This window comes from Triticum aestivum, chromosome 6B, assembly GCF_018294505.1.
Source record: "Triticum aestivum cultivar Chinese Spring chromosome 6B, IWGSC CS RefSeq v2.1, whole genome shotgun sequence".
In the NCBI taxonomy this organism is placed as follows: domain Eukaryota; kingdom Viridiplantae; phylum Streptophyta; class Magnoliopsida; order Poales; family Poaceae; genus Triticum; species Triticum aestivum.
In genome coordinates this window covers 709,325,462-709,343,437 of record NC_057810.1, presented here as the reverse complement: position 1 = coordinate 709,343,437, position 17,976 = coordinate 709,325,462, and the positions used below count along the sequence as shown (strand labels likewise).

The window sequence follows — 17,976 nt, the reverse complement described above, 5'->3', positions numbered from 1 at the left end:
ACACAGATTGGTTATGCAGGATCTCTTGGTAATGAAACTCTTCCCTTGGCTCTACATAATGTATGTTCCATTCTTGTTCCTTTTGAGCGGATTGCTATAAGGAATACCATCTATTTCTAATGAATTTATATGTTGCTTGCTGCCTTTTTTAATTAGATAGATCCAATAACTATACCAATGAATAAATTTTTCTGTGACTGATATATGATTCAGTGATATAAATGCTATATATTTTGTATCCGATATGCAAGGTTACTAGAATCTTCTTGCATGCTTTTTTGCCTTTGTTGCTTTGTATGGAAAATAGCCTACTTAGTCAGTTTTGGTTTAGCCTTGTATGTGGTTTGCTTACTCAATATTGACCTCAGTGTCACTATGCCTGCTTCTGAAACTCTTTAGCACTGAAATATATGCTCTGTTACTCTTAATCAAGATGCTTTTGTACTGAACTTTATGCCATGCTGCACTTACTCAGGCTAAATTCTTCTGCTTTATCATGAGGACAACAATAGTGATTACTTCTCATCTGAGCTTGAGCCATGGTGAATGCGACCGATGTTTCAACCGCATACAAAGATGTAGTTCTTTTGATTTATTGAATAATATTATCGTATATAGACGTGATGCATGTACAGAGGCGAAGTGTGGTAGCAAACTACCCTATCCTTATTGTAAATTATGTGTGATCACCGCTATGAGGTAGTCCTTCGGATGGATTTACCACTCCTTGGTTGTTGTAAATTATGAACAAATTATGCTGTAGTTTTAGTATTGGTTCTCTAATCCTATGCCTGTGTTATCCTGTGTTAATGCATATACAAAACATGGATTCCTACTAACTTACAATTACCCGGTTGACCAAAACGTTGGGACCGGCACCCTCGCGTCAAGGCACGAGCCCGATCTAGTTCATCATGATAGTACGCCTTCCTGCAGCACGTACACATATCTGTTAACAGCGCAAGAACTAGGAAGCTCATACAGGAGCAACCAGGGACATCCAGGCCCGACATTAAGTCGTTAATAACTCGACCATCGGAGATGCATGTCGAAAGGAAAATCATCTTACGTCCAGCTAGATGAAGAAAAAAAAACTTGGAAATTCTTTTTTTGCAGGTAAAAAGAAAGAAAAAAACTTGAAAATTCAATTTTTCCCAAATACAAACGTAGGTCATAAGCCCACAATGGAGTGTGTCTTGGACACAACTATCCACCACACTCTTGCTCTTTCCTTCACCTCTTTCGTAGCTAGTTCTAGCTACGCAGGTTTGGAACCGGTTCTTTTCCAACCCATAGGCTCCATCTACTACTCTGCAGCCTTGGCCATATAAGTATTCCTCCCGCTATGTATATGCGGATAAACAATTTTTTTCCTTTTGCTTTTGCACATCTGCCAAGATGCGTTGCTTTTGCTAAGGTGAATGAGAAAGATAATCAAAGCACATATCATGTCTTGTGCTTTCAGTTTTTAACGTGGACCCTCTTGATCATGGCCATTTCTGATTGGGGCAAAGGATGCAAGGTTACTTTTCTTGACCTGCATGGAGGAGCCCATATGAGATTCACAGTAATGAGTCTGCACAATTTTCTTGCATGTAAACATATCATCGTGTAATGTACAACTATGTTTTCTTGGGGGCCGAAAACGCGACATATAAACATAGCATTTTGACCGTAACACCAGAAAGTTTTAAGGTTGAAAAAGCTACCAAAAAGAAGATCGGATGACAAAAATAGACTTCCATTAATAATAAATAGAGTGTATGTTGTTATAGTACTGATGCTACATAAAGCGTACATCATAAGAAAGAGGTGACTGCGTGCCTTACATGCTAATAGACGAGATGGGCAATGTACTCTCTGCCCATGGTCGCAGAGCGCCTGATTGCCAACCTTACTTCAGAGAGACTCGCAAGTTTGGAACAGAATTTTGGCCCAGCCGGTCCCATGCATGGGCATACGTGCAGATGAAGGATGATGGTTTCCTTTTGCTTTGCTAGACTTGTCCCGTGCCGTGAAGATGCCCATAGCCTCATCGCTTAGTTCGTCACTACGCCTTGGTCCAAATCCAACTATACTATTCCAAACAAGAGAGAGGAGGAAAAGCGGACATCAAGATGGCCGGCAGCGCCCAGAGCGCCGTGGGCTCGCTGCTGGGCACCCTAGCCACGGTCATCAGCGATGAGGCCAAACTGCTGGGCGGTGTCCGTGGCGACGTGCAGTTCATCAAGGACGAGATGGAGAGCATGAACGGCTTCCTACTCGACGTGGCCGATACGGGTTGCCAACCAAACAACCAGGTCCGGTCATGGATGAGGCAAGTCCGGGAGGTCGCCTATGACTCCCAGAACTGCATTGACCGCTACGTGCAGACCTGCGGTGCCAGCCGCCCCACGGCGGGGCTCCTTGGCACCGTACAGCATGTGCCGCAGATAATGCGGACCATGCCAGATCGCCACCGCATCGCCATGCAGATCCGAGAGCTCAAGTCCAGGGTGTGCGAGGTGGGGGAGCGGCGGCAGAGGTATGGCGTCACGATTGTCCCGGACAAGCCACCAGCAACTCACGCTTCCACCGGAGAAGATGGTGCGGAGGAGGAAGATAATCAGAGGCATACTGCTGTAGCTGATATTGCCGACCTATTGGACGTTGACGCGAGAGCGCAGCAGGTGATTGCGTGGCTGAGAGGAGAAGGTGATCATCCAAAGTCCAGTAGCCTTGGTGACATCTGGATAGCAAGGTCCAAGTATGATGAACTAGTGGTGCAGATACTCAAGTTAGGAAAGGGACTAGTAAAAGAGAAAGATCTACTGAGCATGATAAACAAAGCCAAAATAACCGAGCAGCATGCCTTAACCGCGACTATACCTGTAGTCGCAAGGATGCAAACAAATAAGGAGGCCATAAAGTTGGTGGACAAGGACGAGAACATCCAAAAAACGATGCAGGAGCTGAAAGAAAAGAGGAGGCGGCAGTGGTACGACACGGCCATATGGGACGAGTTCGATAAGATGCCCATGAAGACGATGATGCCGGAGTTCAAGAATAAAAGGAGGCTACCGTTGTTCTCGAATGCCACAGATAAGGAGCTGCTTTCCACAAATGCCAAAGGGGAGCTGCTTCACACAATGCGTTACATGGATCATAGTGAGAGGGAGGAGATAATCATGGGGCTGCCCAAGTATAAGAAGAGGGTGGAGCAGTTTGTGAAGACCAAAGAGAAGGAGCAAGGGAACACGTTTGAAGAGAATCTGCGAGAGGAGGCCATGAAGGTGGTGGAGGAGAACGAGATCAAAAAGAAATTACAGGAGATCAAGGATAAGAAGGTGCTCGAATGGTATGAAAACGCCAAGCAGAAGGTGATGGTACTACTTGAGGAGGCAACGAAGGTGCAGGAGGAGAATGAGAAGGTCAAAAAGAAAGTGTGGCTGATGCTGCGTCATCTGGCCAAAGAGGGGGTAAGGGAGCTGGTTCACGATGGTGGCTGGCTGATGGGCATGATATTAGGAGGTGACAATCCCGGAAAGTCAACAGTAGCTAGCTCATCTAAAAAGGTGGAAGGAGGAAGCGGAGGAGAAGAGGAGGATGGGGAGGGAGGAGGAGGAACACAGAACAAGAGAGAAAAGGAAAAACAACCGCCCACAAAGTCAACAGTAGCTAGCTCATCTGAAAAAGTGGAAGGAGGAACAGACGTAGAAAAGGGGGAGCAAGGAGAGGGAGGAGGAACGCAGAACCAGAGAGAAAAGGAAAAACAACCACCCGGAAAGTCAACAGTAATTGACTCCCCTAAAGTAGAGGGAGGAGGACGAAGAGAAGTAGAGCAGGAGGAGGAGGAGGATGGAGAGGAGGGAGGAAGACATAACCAGAAAGAAAAGGCAAAAGAACTGTCCGCGATGGAGGTGCAATACACTATGAAGTTGATTCGATGGCTGAAGGGAGTTTTCGGCAATGACCATATGCGGGCTAAACTCCTTGCCATTGTAACACCACCGGTTGATGCCAGTAATCCAGAGGCACACAAGCGGGCGACTGATCTTGCAAGGACAGTGTATGACCATCCTGATGCAGCAAGTCATTTCAACTTCAAGGTCTGGGTCGATGCCAAGCGCAATCCCAATCGGAAGGAGAGGCTTCAATTCATACTCAAACAAGTACAACCCCACTCCATTGAAGACCATCAGATTACCACATGGGATGAGATGAAATTGGAGCAAGAGATTCAACAGCACCTGAAAGGTCAAAAATTCTTGATCATTCTGGCTGATCATGAGGATCATTCACCATGGGCAGACATTACAAATGCTTTGCCAACTGATCACACTTCTGACAGTGCTATCATAGTAACCCCAATGATACAGCAGACACCTCATTTGCATGGGTGGTACATAGCTAGCTATTTTTTCTTGCTCAAAGATTACCGCTGCAACGTCCACTTCTTATCCTATCTTGATACTGCACTCAAAAAAGCCACCCAATTGCTGGACGGGAGCAACTACATGGAGGAATCACTGGGCATTGTTGAGCAAATTCTTAAGAGATGTCGTTGGGATTCCTTTTCTACCAAGATGGTCCTTCATGCTCTTCATGCTAATCCTCACAGAAGCAATGAAGATTGGAAGAAACTGCTGCATAGGCTAAAAGATTTTAGCACACTGAGTAATGCAAACCAAATCCTAAGGTTCTGTTATGACGACCCCCAGCCATTATAAGATGTGCTTGTTGTACCTATCCATTTTCCCCCAAGATTCCAAAATCCGGAGAACAAGCTTAGTCAGAAGATGGGTTGCTGAAAACCTGATCATCAGAACACATGAGTTGACTGCATTGGATCATGCTGAGCGTGCATTCAATGCGCTCGTTGCACGAGGCCTTGTTCTTCCCTGTGAACTTGGCCCTGAAGGCAAAGTCAAGTTTTGTAAGGTACATCCTCATGTTTGCTCCTTCATTGCTAAGATGGCACGTGAAGAGAATGTTGGGAACACAGGCCTGCTGCCTGAGTTTGCACACTGCCTTTCCATTCGCAATGGAATTCAACTCCAACAACTCCCCAAGAAGAGACAAGCCACATATCTCAACACATGCTGCTGGAGACCCCAGAAGCCCCCTGCCAGTATCAAGGATCCCTTGTATGCCATGGTAACATTTCTGAATTCGCTGCTCGCATCTTCTCAATTAGGATTGGTCAAAGTGCTGGACCTAGAAGGTTGCAATGGATTAAAGAAGCAGAACCTCAAGATAATCTGCAACAAGCTATTTCAGCTCAAGTATCTCAGTCTAAGGAACACAGACCTTACTGACCTGCCCAAGGAGATTGACAAGCTCAGGTACCTGGAGACATTTGACATCAGGCAAACCAAGATACGATCATTCCCTACAAAAGCCATTGGTATGCTCCAAAAGCTAGTGCATCTGCTTGCAGGTCACACCGGGCTAGATGAGTCACTTTCCACTGTTCATATCCCTCATGGAATAGGGACCATGACAAACATGCAGATACTATCCCATGTTGAAGTTTCCAAGAAAGGTGATGAGCATTAGTTAACTGAAGTTGGTCGGCTGCAGCAGTTGAGGAAGCTGGGTGTGGTTATCCATGGCAATGAAGCCCATTTGCTCCACATTTTGCTTCGGGTAATTGGAAAGCTACATGAATCTCTGTGCTCTTTGTCAATCTGTATTGAAATAAGAAAGACTGATACTAGTGTGTTTCGCTCAAAAAGTGAACATGATGGCGATGATACTGATGACATGAACACAAACGAGACATTTTCACCTCCCAAATCTCTTATAAATCTTAGAATCAATGGATGGATAAGGGGGCTACCAAGCTGGATCAAAGAGCTACATAAACTTTCGAAGATAACTCTCTGTGGTACATACTTGACGGACACTGATATACAGCTGCTAGGTGAACTTGGCAATTTGCGCCTTCTCATGCTCCGGCCCAAGTCATATAAGGACAAGAAGCTTACTTTGAGGAGTAACAAATTCAAAAGACTTCAGCTTCTTGTCATAGAGGACTCAGACATCTCCAACATTCATTTTGAACATAATGGAGCTTCTAATCTTGAGAAGATAGTTTGGACTTCCAATAGCATGGAAAACCTACATGGAATTGAACAACTTCTGAGCCTGAAAGAGATTGAGCTGAACAGTAACTGTGACCTGAGTAGCATCATACATGCCACAAAAGAAAATCCAAATCACCCTATCCTTACGCAGAATCCAATACCCAAGGCCACTGAGGCTACTGATGCAAGCAACATTCCTCGTCGTCAGTAGAAACTATTTCTGCAGTGTGCTACCATGCATTCTTCGTCAAATTGATATTCGTGTGCACCAGTAATTTATCCTGGTCATCTGTTACTTTATCATCAAGGTGTGTCTGAGTGTGCAGGTGTGCTACTATCTAATCTCCACTGCGTGTGTGTTAAAAGTTATTTTTATGTCTAGGAGTTGGCTGTGTGTGACTTTCCTTTAAACTGCTATATTGTTTCACGTGATATAAGTGTGGTGTGCCAGTGCGAGCACACTAGGTGTTCTAAGTATCTTATGGTATCCAAGTATTGTGATGATTTTTCAATGTGATGTATCGGTACAAATTAAACGAATGGTGCATGATATGTGTTTTCGAAGTGTGTACTGAGTACTCTTCTTAGTTGCTGTACTTTTTACACCCACTCTGTTATTGCCTTGCAATCCATTCATCCAACTAGAATCAAAAGTTCTCTGCGGTCCAAAAATGAAGTGTCAATGTTTAGCGTTAATTCCTTCAGGCAGCAAGTTGTTGATTTGTGTACCAAATGTATCCTCTGTTCTGACGACTAATGCAAAATATATGTTTGTATGATCTGATCGAGTGGTGAGGAACAAATATGACAGCGGTTAATCAAGACAGACACACATGATGTTGGATGGCAACCGCTTGCTCGGGAAGTATCTGCATCTGATGTGCCACTATACATCATCTCGTTAAGTCCTCTCGGCCACTCGCCCACTCTCCCCTGATCTTTGCTAATTACCCCAAGAAATCATATCCCCTGTTTGCCTAAAGCGTGTAGGTATTAACCCAGGATTCTTGTCACCCCTGCCTAAATTGATTGATCAAATCTTCCTGGCAGAATCATGTCGTGGAGTCTAGACAAAAAACGAGATCTTGTTTGAACTTTGGGGAAAACCACGTGCTGCGAGATGGACTGCTCTGCTCTGACCCCCAATCCGCCGTTCATATCATAGCAATTGAACATATAAAACAGGCGCAAATCCCCAGCTCACGCCAATCGATCAGAGAACTCACCTTGCAAGCTCAGGGCACGGTGGCACGGCGTTCGGGAGGACTTCGCTCGGGGGAGGGAACGGCGAGGTGCTCTGCGGCACACAGACGGCGGAACCAGTTTGGTCTGCCCACCGGTGGCTCGGGGTTCCGGCGAGGTCCGAATGGGCGCGGGGGGCAGGGATGGCGGCAGAGGAGTATGGGGCTGTTTGGATTGAACCCAAACCAGCCCTGCCAAAACGATGGCCTGCCAAATTTTTGGCGAAGGAAATCGCCGCCGAGAACTCGCCCATGTACTAGTACAGAATCACAACGGCTGGCCAAAAAATTGGCAGCCATCGGGAGATTCGGCTGCAATCCAAACGGCTGCCCATCTTGTGGTCAACGACCAAAATTTTGGAAAGGCAGCCTTTGGCAGCCATCCAAACAGGCCCTATATTCCGCCGGCAGCCAGCGAGGTGGTGGGTGGGGTGAGGCTGTTGGCCTGTTGCGCCGCCGAAATTACCTTATCCACCCATCTTCTTATTACTGTTTGTGGGGCCGAGGTATAAGTGGGCCGGGCCCAGGTAGTTCATGCCCTTTTCCCGTTTTTTTCCTCCTTTTTCAATTTTGTTTTTATATTTTTTGCTTTTTCATTTCATATTTTGGTTTTATTTTATTTTTTTATTTTTAATTTATTCTTTATTTACATTTTGTATTCTTTATTTTAAAAAAAATTCTCGTTTTTGTGAACATTATTTGCACTGAATTCAAAAAATGTTCATCTAATTCAAAATTTAGTCATCATAGTTTAAACAAATATTCAGAAAATTTTCATCCAGTTTTCAAAAAGTTCATCCGATTTTCAGAAAAGTTGAGAATTTGTTCGTCAAGTTCATAAAATAAAAAATGTCCATCTAACCAAAAAAATGTTTATCGTATTTGAAATTTATTCACCGCAATTTTTCAAAATGTTCGTCCGTTTTTCAAAATTTTCATCCGATTTTTTTTAGAAAATGTTCTTGAAGTGAGAATTTGTTCATCAAGTTCAAAAAATCTTCATCAAATTCAAAGTTTGTTCATCTGATAAAAAAAGGTTCATCAATATCCAAATTCACGAACATTTTTTGAAATCATGACCATATTTTCAAATTCGTGATCAATATTTTCAAATTATTTTAAAAAACAAAACAATATAATAGGGGCCTCCCTGGTGCCGCTCATGGGCTAGCCCAAATTGGGCACGCGCGGCAGCGTGGAGTAAAACTAATTAGAGCATCTGCACCCATGCACCCCAAAGCCGCCTCAAACGCCCGGGCGGGACACCCGGTCACTGACCGGTCACAAAATTTCAACCAAGACGAGATCCTTAAACGAGCCTCAAATGCTCGGGCTGACCAGCACCACTCATATCCAGCCCAAATATGGGGCGGGTATGGGGGCGCCCGCGCGCATCCGCCACGTCGGACTCGACATCACGATCCCACCGTGAATTGCATCAAATCCATCAAACCCTTCCTCCCCCTGGCGCCCTCCAACCTTTCCCGCACCCGAGCACTCGGCGTCCGCCACCCTTGCTCCCCATCCTCACCACCGGTCCCAATCCATTGTTGTAGATGTTGTCCAACCCGTCCCCAACTGCCACGACGGATATGCAGTCCGCCTCGTCCGTCGGCGATCCTTCCTGGCTCTGTCATGCAAGGTGGAGCACGTCACCGGGAAGATGCGGCGACGCCGACAGCGAGAGAGGGAAGCGGCGACGGCGTAGGGAGGTGCGGACATGGGCGAGCAGCTGTCTCCCCCGCCGCGCCCGAAACCCCACACCCCTTCCATCCAAGCGCTGACGCGGATCACGTCGTCCGACCACGTTGGAACAAAAGAGGATCCGACAATCGGCTGGGCCATTCCGGAGAGCTTTCCGCCCACGCAGATGCCGGTGGTAAACGTATGTGACTCCCTGCAACTCGTTCGGGCATAGATGAGCACAGGCACCAGCGGCGCCCGGGCTGCCCTCGACATGTTCAATGGAATGACAGAACAAGAGCTGGCAGCGAAGCATGCGGCCAGGATGCAGGCGAAGCATGCAGTAAGGATGCAGGTGGAGCAGGACGCAGGCATGGGTTTGGAGTAGGCGGCATGGGTGGCGCCCGGCCAGTGATCCGACAAGCAAGCCATACGTCATGCTCGGACATGTATTTCATTTTGATATGTCCGGTTTGTTAAACAATGATTTGCTTTGCTTTGTTTCGAACTGTTGAGTTCAGACAATTTGAATGTATGATCGACATGCATTGATTTGAGGATCGGCATTTTGAGGTATGTGGATGTGCGGCACAAAATATGAGGGGCCGGCGGTCCCTGTGCGTGGACGCCCCCGTGGGCGTATGGGGGGCGGATTTTGCCATGTCCGGCTATAGATGCTCTTAGTGCCTTTTTCATTCGATGAGTGGAATTTATTCTTTTGTGAAAGGGAATCAGTTGCGAAAAACTTAGGATTTCGTGGCTACATCTATGTAGTACTTTCGTGCTCACTATGCTACTACTATTAACTAGTAGAGTGCCCGTGCGTTGCCACGGGCTCTTGAAATAATTTACCAGAGTTACATGTTAAATTCCACACATACAAACAATATAACACAAACACAATTATTTAGTAACTGAAGTCCATTGTTGCAATGTAATTTGATAACACAAAGAAAAATTAATGACATGTCCATGTAACAAACTGAGCGATGTTCCAACTGAACATCTATTACAAAACTATTAATATCTAGATGATGTGCTTAAGAAATTCTTTCACAATATCAGGAAAGTTTCCTCTAGCTTCATTCCCACGATGTTTTAGCAAGCATAATAAAAAATGCTTCCTCAATTCATACCCATCCTGCACAAACAATACATGTAGTTAGTATGAAAATTTCACGCTAAAGGTCTTAAAACATGTAACACACAAAACTCATAGCGCAAACCGGCTTGACCAATTCTTAACCGTTCCACCAGAGCATAAAATGAAAAACAAAATAGCCAGACACATTTCTGCAAAACTTTAAATTAATAATATAAAGAATATAGTGATAACAAAAGTAAATATTGCGCTCCAGAAAGAAAGCGCAATGGTTATCACGTGTCGGTCTTTGGTGGTGAACGAAAATTCTTCCTAACCGTAGCAATCAGTGATTCGCATATAAAAAATCGACAGACTCCCTACACCCAGCTACACATGATTTGGTACTGTGGCTACTCTCAAAGTTCACATCATTCACAAAATGGACCAAATTATGTTACCACCATGCTACACGAACTGGAGGCAATGAATTAATTAAAGCATCAGTTAGGCATTTGACAATCATGAAAATGACACGATAACAATAGGGCTAGTGATCAAAAAATGACTCGATGAGCTATATGGATTTTCACTGGTAGCCTTGAGCTTGACATCATGTCAGTTAAAGTGGGGGTCATCATCGGGCTAGCTATAGAAACCCCTGCTACTAATAATGAAAACTTAAAACACATGACAAAAACCGCCGTTGAATAGATGTACTTTAACTTGTCCTATCCAAATTACTTGCCATGTGCAGATAACAAGTGAAATAAAATATAATGTGTGTTTCGTATATACTTACAGCTGGGAAATCATCCACAACTTATTCAGAAATGACAGATGTTTATGCCTTTATGCAACTGAAACGTACCAATTTGAAACTAAATAAATCAGTGTTAACACTACAAACCTGGATGTTGAATAAATTACTACAAACCTAAATGTTAAATAAACCTGGATAATGGTAAATAGCCTTGCATATTATCTACTTCAATTGATGGTTATGCTGCATCCATCACCATATGAATAGATTCAGCGTTGGACAATGAAACAAAACTGTCAGTATTAGAATATCCAGAAACCAAATTGCTGGTATTAGAAATCAATTGCTTCATCGACCAATCATCATATCCATGTCTAGAACATGGAAAAACAGCCACGTATAGAACATGAAAATGGCATACACATAGCAATTGCTTTGACAGAATCTGCTTAATAACAACAAAAGTAAAACCGTTTCGAAAAAAAAACAGTAAAAGTATGAGAACTCACTGTAAAGCCTTATCAAACTCCGAAAGTAGTCAAGTTCTTTGACTTTCAATAGCTAGAGTCGCACATGAGGCACCCTCAAGATGTTTTATCCTGGCCCAATGAACGACACACTTGGTAGTGTCTCGGTGATTTATCTGGGCGGCAATTTATCTACTACACGCAGGAGCTGCACGACATCCCCAAGTTGTTCTTCCAACTTTTGCGGCTAGAGATCCCGGTGGACATTGGCGTTGCCGCCGCCATCGACGCCTCCCACCAACGCAGCTCCGCCATCTCAACGCACCACGCCCTCGCCCTAGGCTGGAGCCTCCATGCCCATTGAAATCCTGCCAGTCCACACAACATTGACGGTGTGAACTGAAGAGCTGCCAGTCCTCACAACATCAACGACGTGAACTGAAGAGCGGTGGCAGACAAAGCTTCACTCTTGCGTGGATGATGTTTGAGATCAGAGGAATAAAAATATTCAGAGGACTAACACTCCATTGAGAGAGCAAATAATTGGAGTTGAACATGCCTTGAACTTCGGCTCTCCTTTCCTTGTTTTCTTTTGATTTCAATAAATTTGACTACATACCCGATACTACTATTGTACAACATATTTTTATTTTTATTATTTTACAGTGTAAAAAGAAACTAAATCAAGACCTTGAAGAATGCTAAAAATATATATCTAAATGTCAATGCGATGTTCCCAAATCCTTGACAAAATTATGAACCAACCAGATGTTGATTCTAAAGCTGCAAGTTGTCTGCACAATCCTACATATATATGTGTGTGATAAGAAAAGAAAAAAATATCATTGAGCTTCTAGTTTTTGCGCCAATGAATATATACCAGAATCATCTTTTTTAGCTAATCCAAGCTAGAAAATAGATATTGGGGGGGGGGGGGGGGGGGGGGACAGAGGCTGCTCACTTGCTATGTAACATATAAGCTAGAAGCCATGATACGGCAGTTTTGTGATCAACTGTTCGAGGTATGAACCTCTTCTACTATTGAGTGTCAATTTGAGAAACAAAGTCCCATAATCTCCTCTTATTACTACGTAGCAGTAAGTGTTGAATTAAGAAGCAATATGTCATATTGTGCAGCTAGAGGAAAGAAGCAAATCAGTCATGAAAATTGACTGACAGTAGTCTTCGTGAGGGCATCCAACTCTAGATGCTAGCAAGACTTCCTCATGAACTCTTCAAGCTTCAAGGTAGACACCATCGCATTTCCGCACGTCGGGTACGACAAAGTCATCTCCTGCACGGGGTAGACACCAAAGTAAATCTCAAGTCCTACCAAGTTGAGGTGGTGGTACAGAAAAAGGGGAGCCATGTGGACAGCAGAAGAGACTGGTAAAGAGATTTGATATTTGATGCATGCTCATGGAAATACTACATCACCAACACGATCTTCAGTGGCCTACTGTCTACACCAGTGTCAATGTCGGCCGCGCGGACGACGGCCGTCGTGTGCTCCCTACGCTAGTGTCAGTCACATCTTATCTATCTTATTATTGGTTCTATTTTTTTTGCATTTCCATCGGAATCATGCTATCCAATTAACTATTATTCCAGGTTCTGTTTCATTTGCTTTTCCTTGGGAACCATGCTATCCAATTAACTAATGCTTCAGGTTCTGTTTCTGTTGCATTACCATCGAAATCATGCTTTCCAATTAACTGTAGTAGGCTCATAGCAACTGAGAGACCCACAAAATTTACATTACCTATCACATTAAGGAAAACATACTTACATGACATGTATTAAGCTAGAAAATTATACTAATCGGCCGATCATTTATCGAATGGCTCTGGCTAAAATTAATTCCCTGTCGAAAATATGTGACCACATGTTTTCGACCATGAGGCAAGATTCTTGCATAGAGAATCAAGGAACAAATAATGAGGATCGCCCATGAGGAGGTAGCAAAGAAGACCATGCCTAAAACAAATTCTTGGAACACCCAGTTTTAGACTACAGGTAGGAGCCAAAATAAAACATACTTCTACATTCTTACACCATGCAAGCAAGTATTGAGATTAAATCTCTACTATTAAGTTGGAAGTTGTAAATATATAAAACACGTAGATGAAGATGGTTTAAGAGAAAGAAGGTACCTGACTAAAGAATTTGGCACAAAATAATCCAATACGGTGAAATGTATACAATGATCTACTCTCATCATACCAGAACAATGAATCCCATGCCATACCTGCTAATATATTATGACTTTAACCAGCACAATGAATCCCATCAACAAACATAACTATCCAAACTTGCATGCTCCTCTACTAATATGCTGGAAATGAGACACTCAACAATAAACATTTAGGAGGACTACTATAAAGACAAATGTAAATTATGTTAAACACCATGTACTTATCCCAAAAATTATGTAGATCACTCACCCCATATCTTCCGAGATGCCCTCCTATATTTACACGAGGCTTGGGCTTTGCAGCTTCTCAATACAACAAAGAATAGTACATCAAGTTGCATGAGATTATATTACGATGATTTATTTCTGTACAAAACATGTTACGTCTCCATGGATCAGAAGTTTAGAGCATGGCAATGCGCATAAACCGTAACTAAAACCTGAAGTTGTACTTCAGTATATTGATGTGTACTGAAGTCTGAAGTATCAGCCCAAAAGGAAAAATATGTGCCAACTCTCCCTGAAATGAAATTGCACTTAAGCTACCTCTGCAAATGGAGTTCACAAAACCTGCAAAAAGGGATAGGGAACCAAATGAAATCCTAACTGATTGAATCTCAAAATCGAACAGTAAGAAGATTCATGGTCGATCACGACATACTGAAGGCCGGCGGCGGCGACGAGGTGACCGCGGAGCCGGTTGTGTAGGGCGGTGAGGGAGGGTGGCGGCCACAAAGATGCGGCATCCGCAGCTGGATGCATCGGCCATGGCTTCCTCGAGCTCATGGAGACAGACCTGTACCTCAAGGTCAGCGGCGAGGGTGTCTTCTCAGGACTCCCTGGGCGCCTTGCCTCTTCTGCAAGCACTGCAACACAAGGAGGGTCTCAGGGCTGTTCCACCATCGGCCACGGTAACTGCTGGGCGTGCGGCCGTGCATGCCGACCAGGAGGCGGCGGTGTCAGCGCATCAGTGTTGGAGCAGGAGTTGGCGAAGGGAGTGGGGATTCTGGGGAGGGTGGAGCCAATCGACCAGTCGAAGGAAGGAAGCGAGTCCGGTCGCCGGCGGCTGGTATGAGGAAAACCAGAGCCGGGGTCGGGGTGAGCCATGAGAATACCAGGGATTTCTGCCTCCCCGGCCACCCCTGCCTCCCCGGCCACCCCTGCCGCTGCGGCAGCCGCCATCGCTTCTCCCGCCGAAGCCCCTGCCCCCGCGGTCGCCGCCGTCGCTCCTGCCGCCGAAACCCCTCCCGCCGCATCCTGCGTGAAGCGTAACAGCACCCGCGGGTGAGATTGGGGATGTGAGGAAGAAGAATAAGGTAGCGCGTAAGGAGACGGGTGAGTACCTCCTCGTGCCGGTGGCCTCGTGGTGTCGGAATTTGTCGTTGTCGCCGCCGGAGATGTGAGGAAGGAGGCGGGGATCCGGGAGGCCTTGGTTGCCGCCACCTCGAAGCAACGCTTCCTTGCCGAGGACACGGCCGTCAGCCGTGACGTATGGTGGCGCGTCGCCGATCTGGGAACGCCACCGTCGTGGGCTTCGATCTGGAAGCGCAAGCGCCGAGGCGGAGAGGCGATCCCGGCGCATCGCCGATCTGGTGGCGCGTCGCGCTGTTGGTCGACCCCGGCGGAGATTGGGAGCCCTCTCTTTCACGGCGGAGAGGCGGCGGCTGAGGCAAGATCCGGCACGTTAGCGGCGGCGAAGGGATGGAGCGGCGGCAGCGAAGGGATGGAGGCGGCCGCGAACGAGGGCAGTGAGTCGGGCGTAGTCGGGCGTGCGGGTGGGGTAGGAGAGTCGTGCGTGCGTGCGGGGTTTTTTTCGCTGGTTTTTTTTTTAGGTTTTTTATCGCTGGTTAATTGTCGTAGATTTTTTCTTTGTCGCTTGTCTTGGGCGCGATAGGTGGTTAGGACCTGAAGAGCGTGGGGGCTGGTGGAGGAGTCTGTACGTGGTTTTTTCGGTTAGTGACGAGTCAGCATAAGGTGGGAGGAGGTATCAAAATAGGTACCAAAAATAACCGGGTGAGGTGGGACGAAAATAAAACCCGAAACGGGACCTACCAACTGAGACATTAGGAGTAGAGATTCCAAATTTTATTTTTTTCTTCTACGTATTTATGCAATATTTATACAACAATTATACAAGATTTTATACAGTCCAACATATACATGCAACATTGAAACTATAAGATAAGACAATGTCTTATCATCATCATCATAGTTATACGACAATATCTCATCATCATCAAAATAGTGATACAGGTTATTAAAAGTCTCGAATACAACTACATGATCACATACACATGTTTCATCATTGACCTAAACTATGATCACATACCATAGAAAAGTGATCACGATGAGCAATTAAAGGGGTTATGAAGTAGCTTTTCAGCTGGTTCTTCTTCCTCTCTCCTGCTAGCATGAACTTCAATTAACTAGCTCCTGCTTCGCTTTTACTTTCAAACCCTTTGTGGTTGCTGCCCGAGAAGCGATTCACTTGGGCCTGACACTCTGACCACACGTCGTAGACTCCTGGAACCCTCCCTGTATACACAACATACCACTTCTTCATGTATATCACCAACACAAATGCGTCATAAGCAAATTCATACAGAGTATGTAGGAACATATTGGATGAAATAATCAAATTAAAAATAGATAGTATGAAGGAGCGGATTGGGTGAGCGGCCAAACAACCCTTTCAAGCTTAGGATGTTGACCGGCGGGTGACCTCTCTGGAGAGCCTATGTAGGACTTTGGCGTGTCGATTATCCGAGGCCGAGCATTACCCAGAAAAGTGTGTCTGACCAGAGGTAATCGAGCGTATAAGGTTATGTGGTGCACCCCTGCAAGGAAGTTAAACTATTTGAATAGCCATGTTCACGGTAACAGGACGACTTGGAGTTGTATCCCGAGCTCTTACAACTAAAACCGGATACTTGATAAAATACACCAATATAATAGACAGGAATACCTGAAGATTGGTTATTGCTATACGTATGTACAAGTTGATACCATATACGCTCCTCTCTTCTATTGCTGCAAGATGTTGGTAGTCTTTATTAAGTTGAGCTTCTCCCCCTTATTCTGGCATTTCTGTAGTTAGTCCAAAGATATAGGCCCATTCCTTTGATACCGATGCACATCTAGTATAGATCTGATGTAAGTCTTGCAAGTACTTTGGATGAGTACTCACCGTTGCTTTGCTAATCTTTTCATTCAACCGGGTTGCAGCAGTAGCTGGTGGCACCGCGGATGCAGGTGGTTTCGATGGTGCTTACTACATGGAGACCGATGTAGAGGAGTAGTTCGGTGGTCTTGGGTAGGAGGCCTGCCCCTTTTCGATGTAGTGTCATTGTTATGCTCAACCTTCTTAAGGCAAAACTTGTTTAACATTGTCAGTACCCAGACTTAACTTTCTACCTGTACTGATGTAATATGGGTCCTCATGACCCTGGCTTGTAATATAAGATTTGTGTTTAGATTTTTGTGTCATAGAGTTGTATTGTGATATTAACATGGGTCATCGTTGATGATCGTGTATGATGCATGCACGATTATAAATGGGGCGTCATAGAACCTAAACAATAGCAAGTTCTGAACTAACCTACAAACATAAGCCACTTCCACATGAAACTTAATATTTGATAAATCATGCAAATATTATCAACTGCAAACTTGCCTATGTTCAAGGATACCACCATCTTTGTAAAACATCTTCCAAGGCACCTCAATTTCTATGCAAGAATCCATACAGATAAGATCCTCGGAGTGGAGCCATCATCACGAACACCTCAAATGATTATAAGAGTGAAGATACAATTTCACTTATAGCAACAATCATGCAAAAAAGATTTCATAGTTCAATGGGTAAGCATTTCTTGAATTTAGGCCAATTGCGATAAGAATCCTCTTGGATGCATTTGAGGCAACAAAAAAAGTATTGATGATCCAAATTATAACGTCTGGTTTTATTTAAATACCTATTACTCACTAATATATCGCTTGATTTCAAATGTATTAAATTGGTAATATTTTCATAGTATTTTCAAGTCTATAATATAATTCTATGTTTTATATAATAGTCACTGCATTTAACCACCTGTAAGCTAATATCCAATCATAACACCAAAATGTTACTCCCTCCATCCCAAAATAAGTGTCTCAGTTAGTACAAAGTTGTACTAAAGTTGAAACACTTATTTTGGGAAGGAGGGAGCACTAAATAAGTAAATATCCATGTATTACAAAAATACCTACTTAAACAACACAAATAAACTAGGATTGTCTTATTTAATCCAAACATACTATTAGAACAAAAGAAGAGCAAAATTATGAGTATTTTCATTCTATGCAGACCAATCGGCAAGAGATCGAAGAGAAATAGTGAATTAAACACTTGCACCTTCCTTCCAACTTTTACGCTAGGAGAGAGATTAACTAGTTGTAGCATGCCAATCATTTTTATATTTCAATCCATCCTCTCTA

The 17,976-nt window shown here is 44.3% G+C and overlaps 1 long non-coding RNA gene and 1 pseudogene across 4 annotated transcripts; one reads left to right on the top strand and one right to left on the bottom strand.

The window, feature by feature from the left end:
* Window positions 1-2,031: 2,031 nt before the first annotated feature.
* On the top strand, window positions 2,032-6,489 carry LOC123139868 (disease resistance protein Pik-2-like; annotated as a pseudogene).
* A 3,385-nt stretch (window positions 6,490-9,874) lies between these two features.
* On the bottom strand, window positions 9,875-15,263 carry LOC123139867 (uncharacterized). 4 transcript variants are annotated; one of them, XR_006469668.1, is made up of 4 exons: window positions 14,841-15,263; window positions 14,159-14,754; window positions 11,346-14,067; window positions 9,875-10,133 (listed from the first exon to the last, which is right to left on the bottom strand). It is a non-coding gene; the product is annotated as an uncharacterized lncRNA (long non-coding RNA). The 4 variants fall into 4 exon arrangements; XR_006469669.1 differs by having other exon boundaries at window positions 9,875-11,671; window positions 12,481-14,067; XR_006469670.1 differs by having other exon boundaries at window positions 9,875-14,067; window positions 14,159-14,363; window positions 14,442-14,754.
* Between the last annotated feature and the right edge of the window lie 2,713 nt (window positions 15,264-17,976).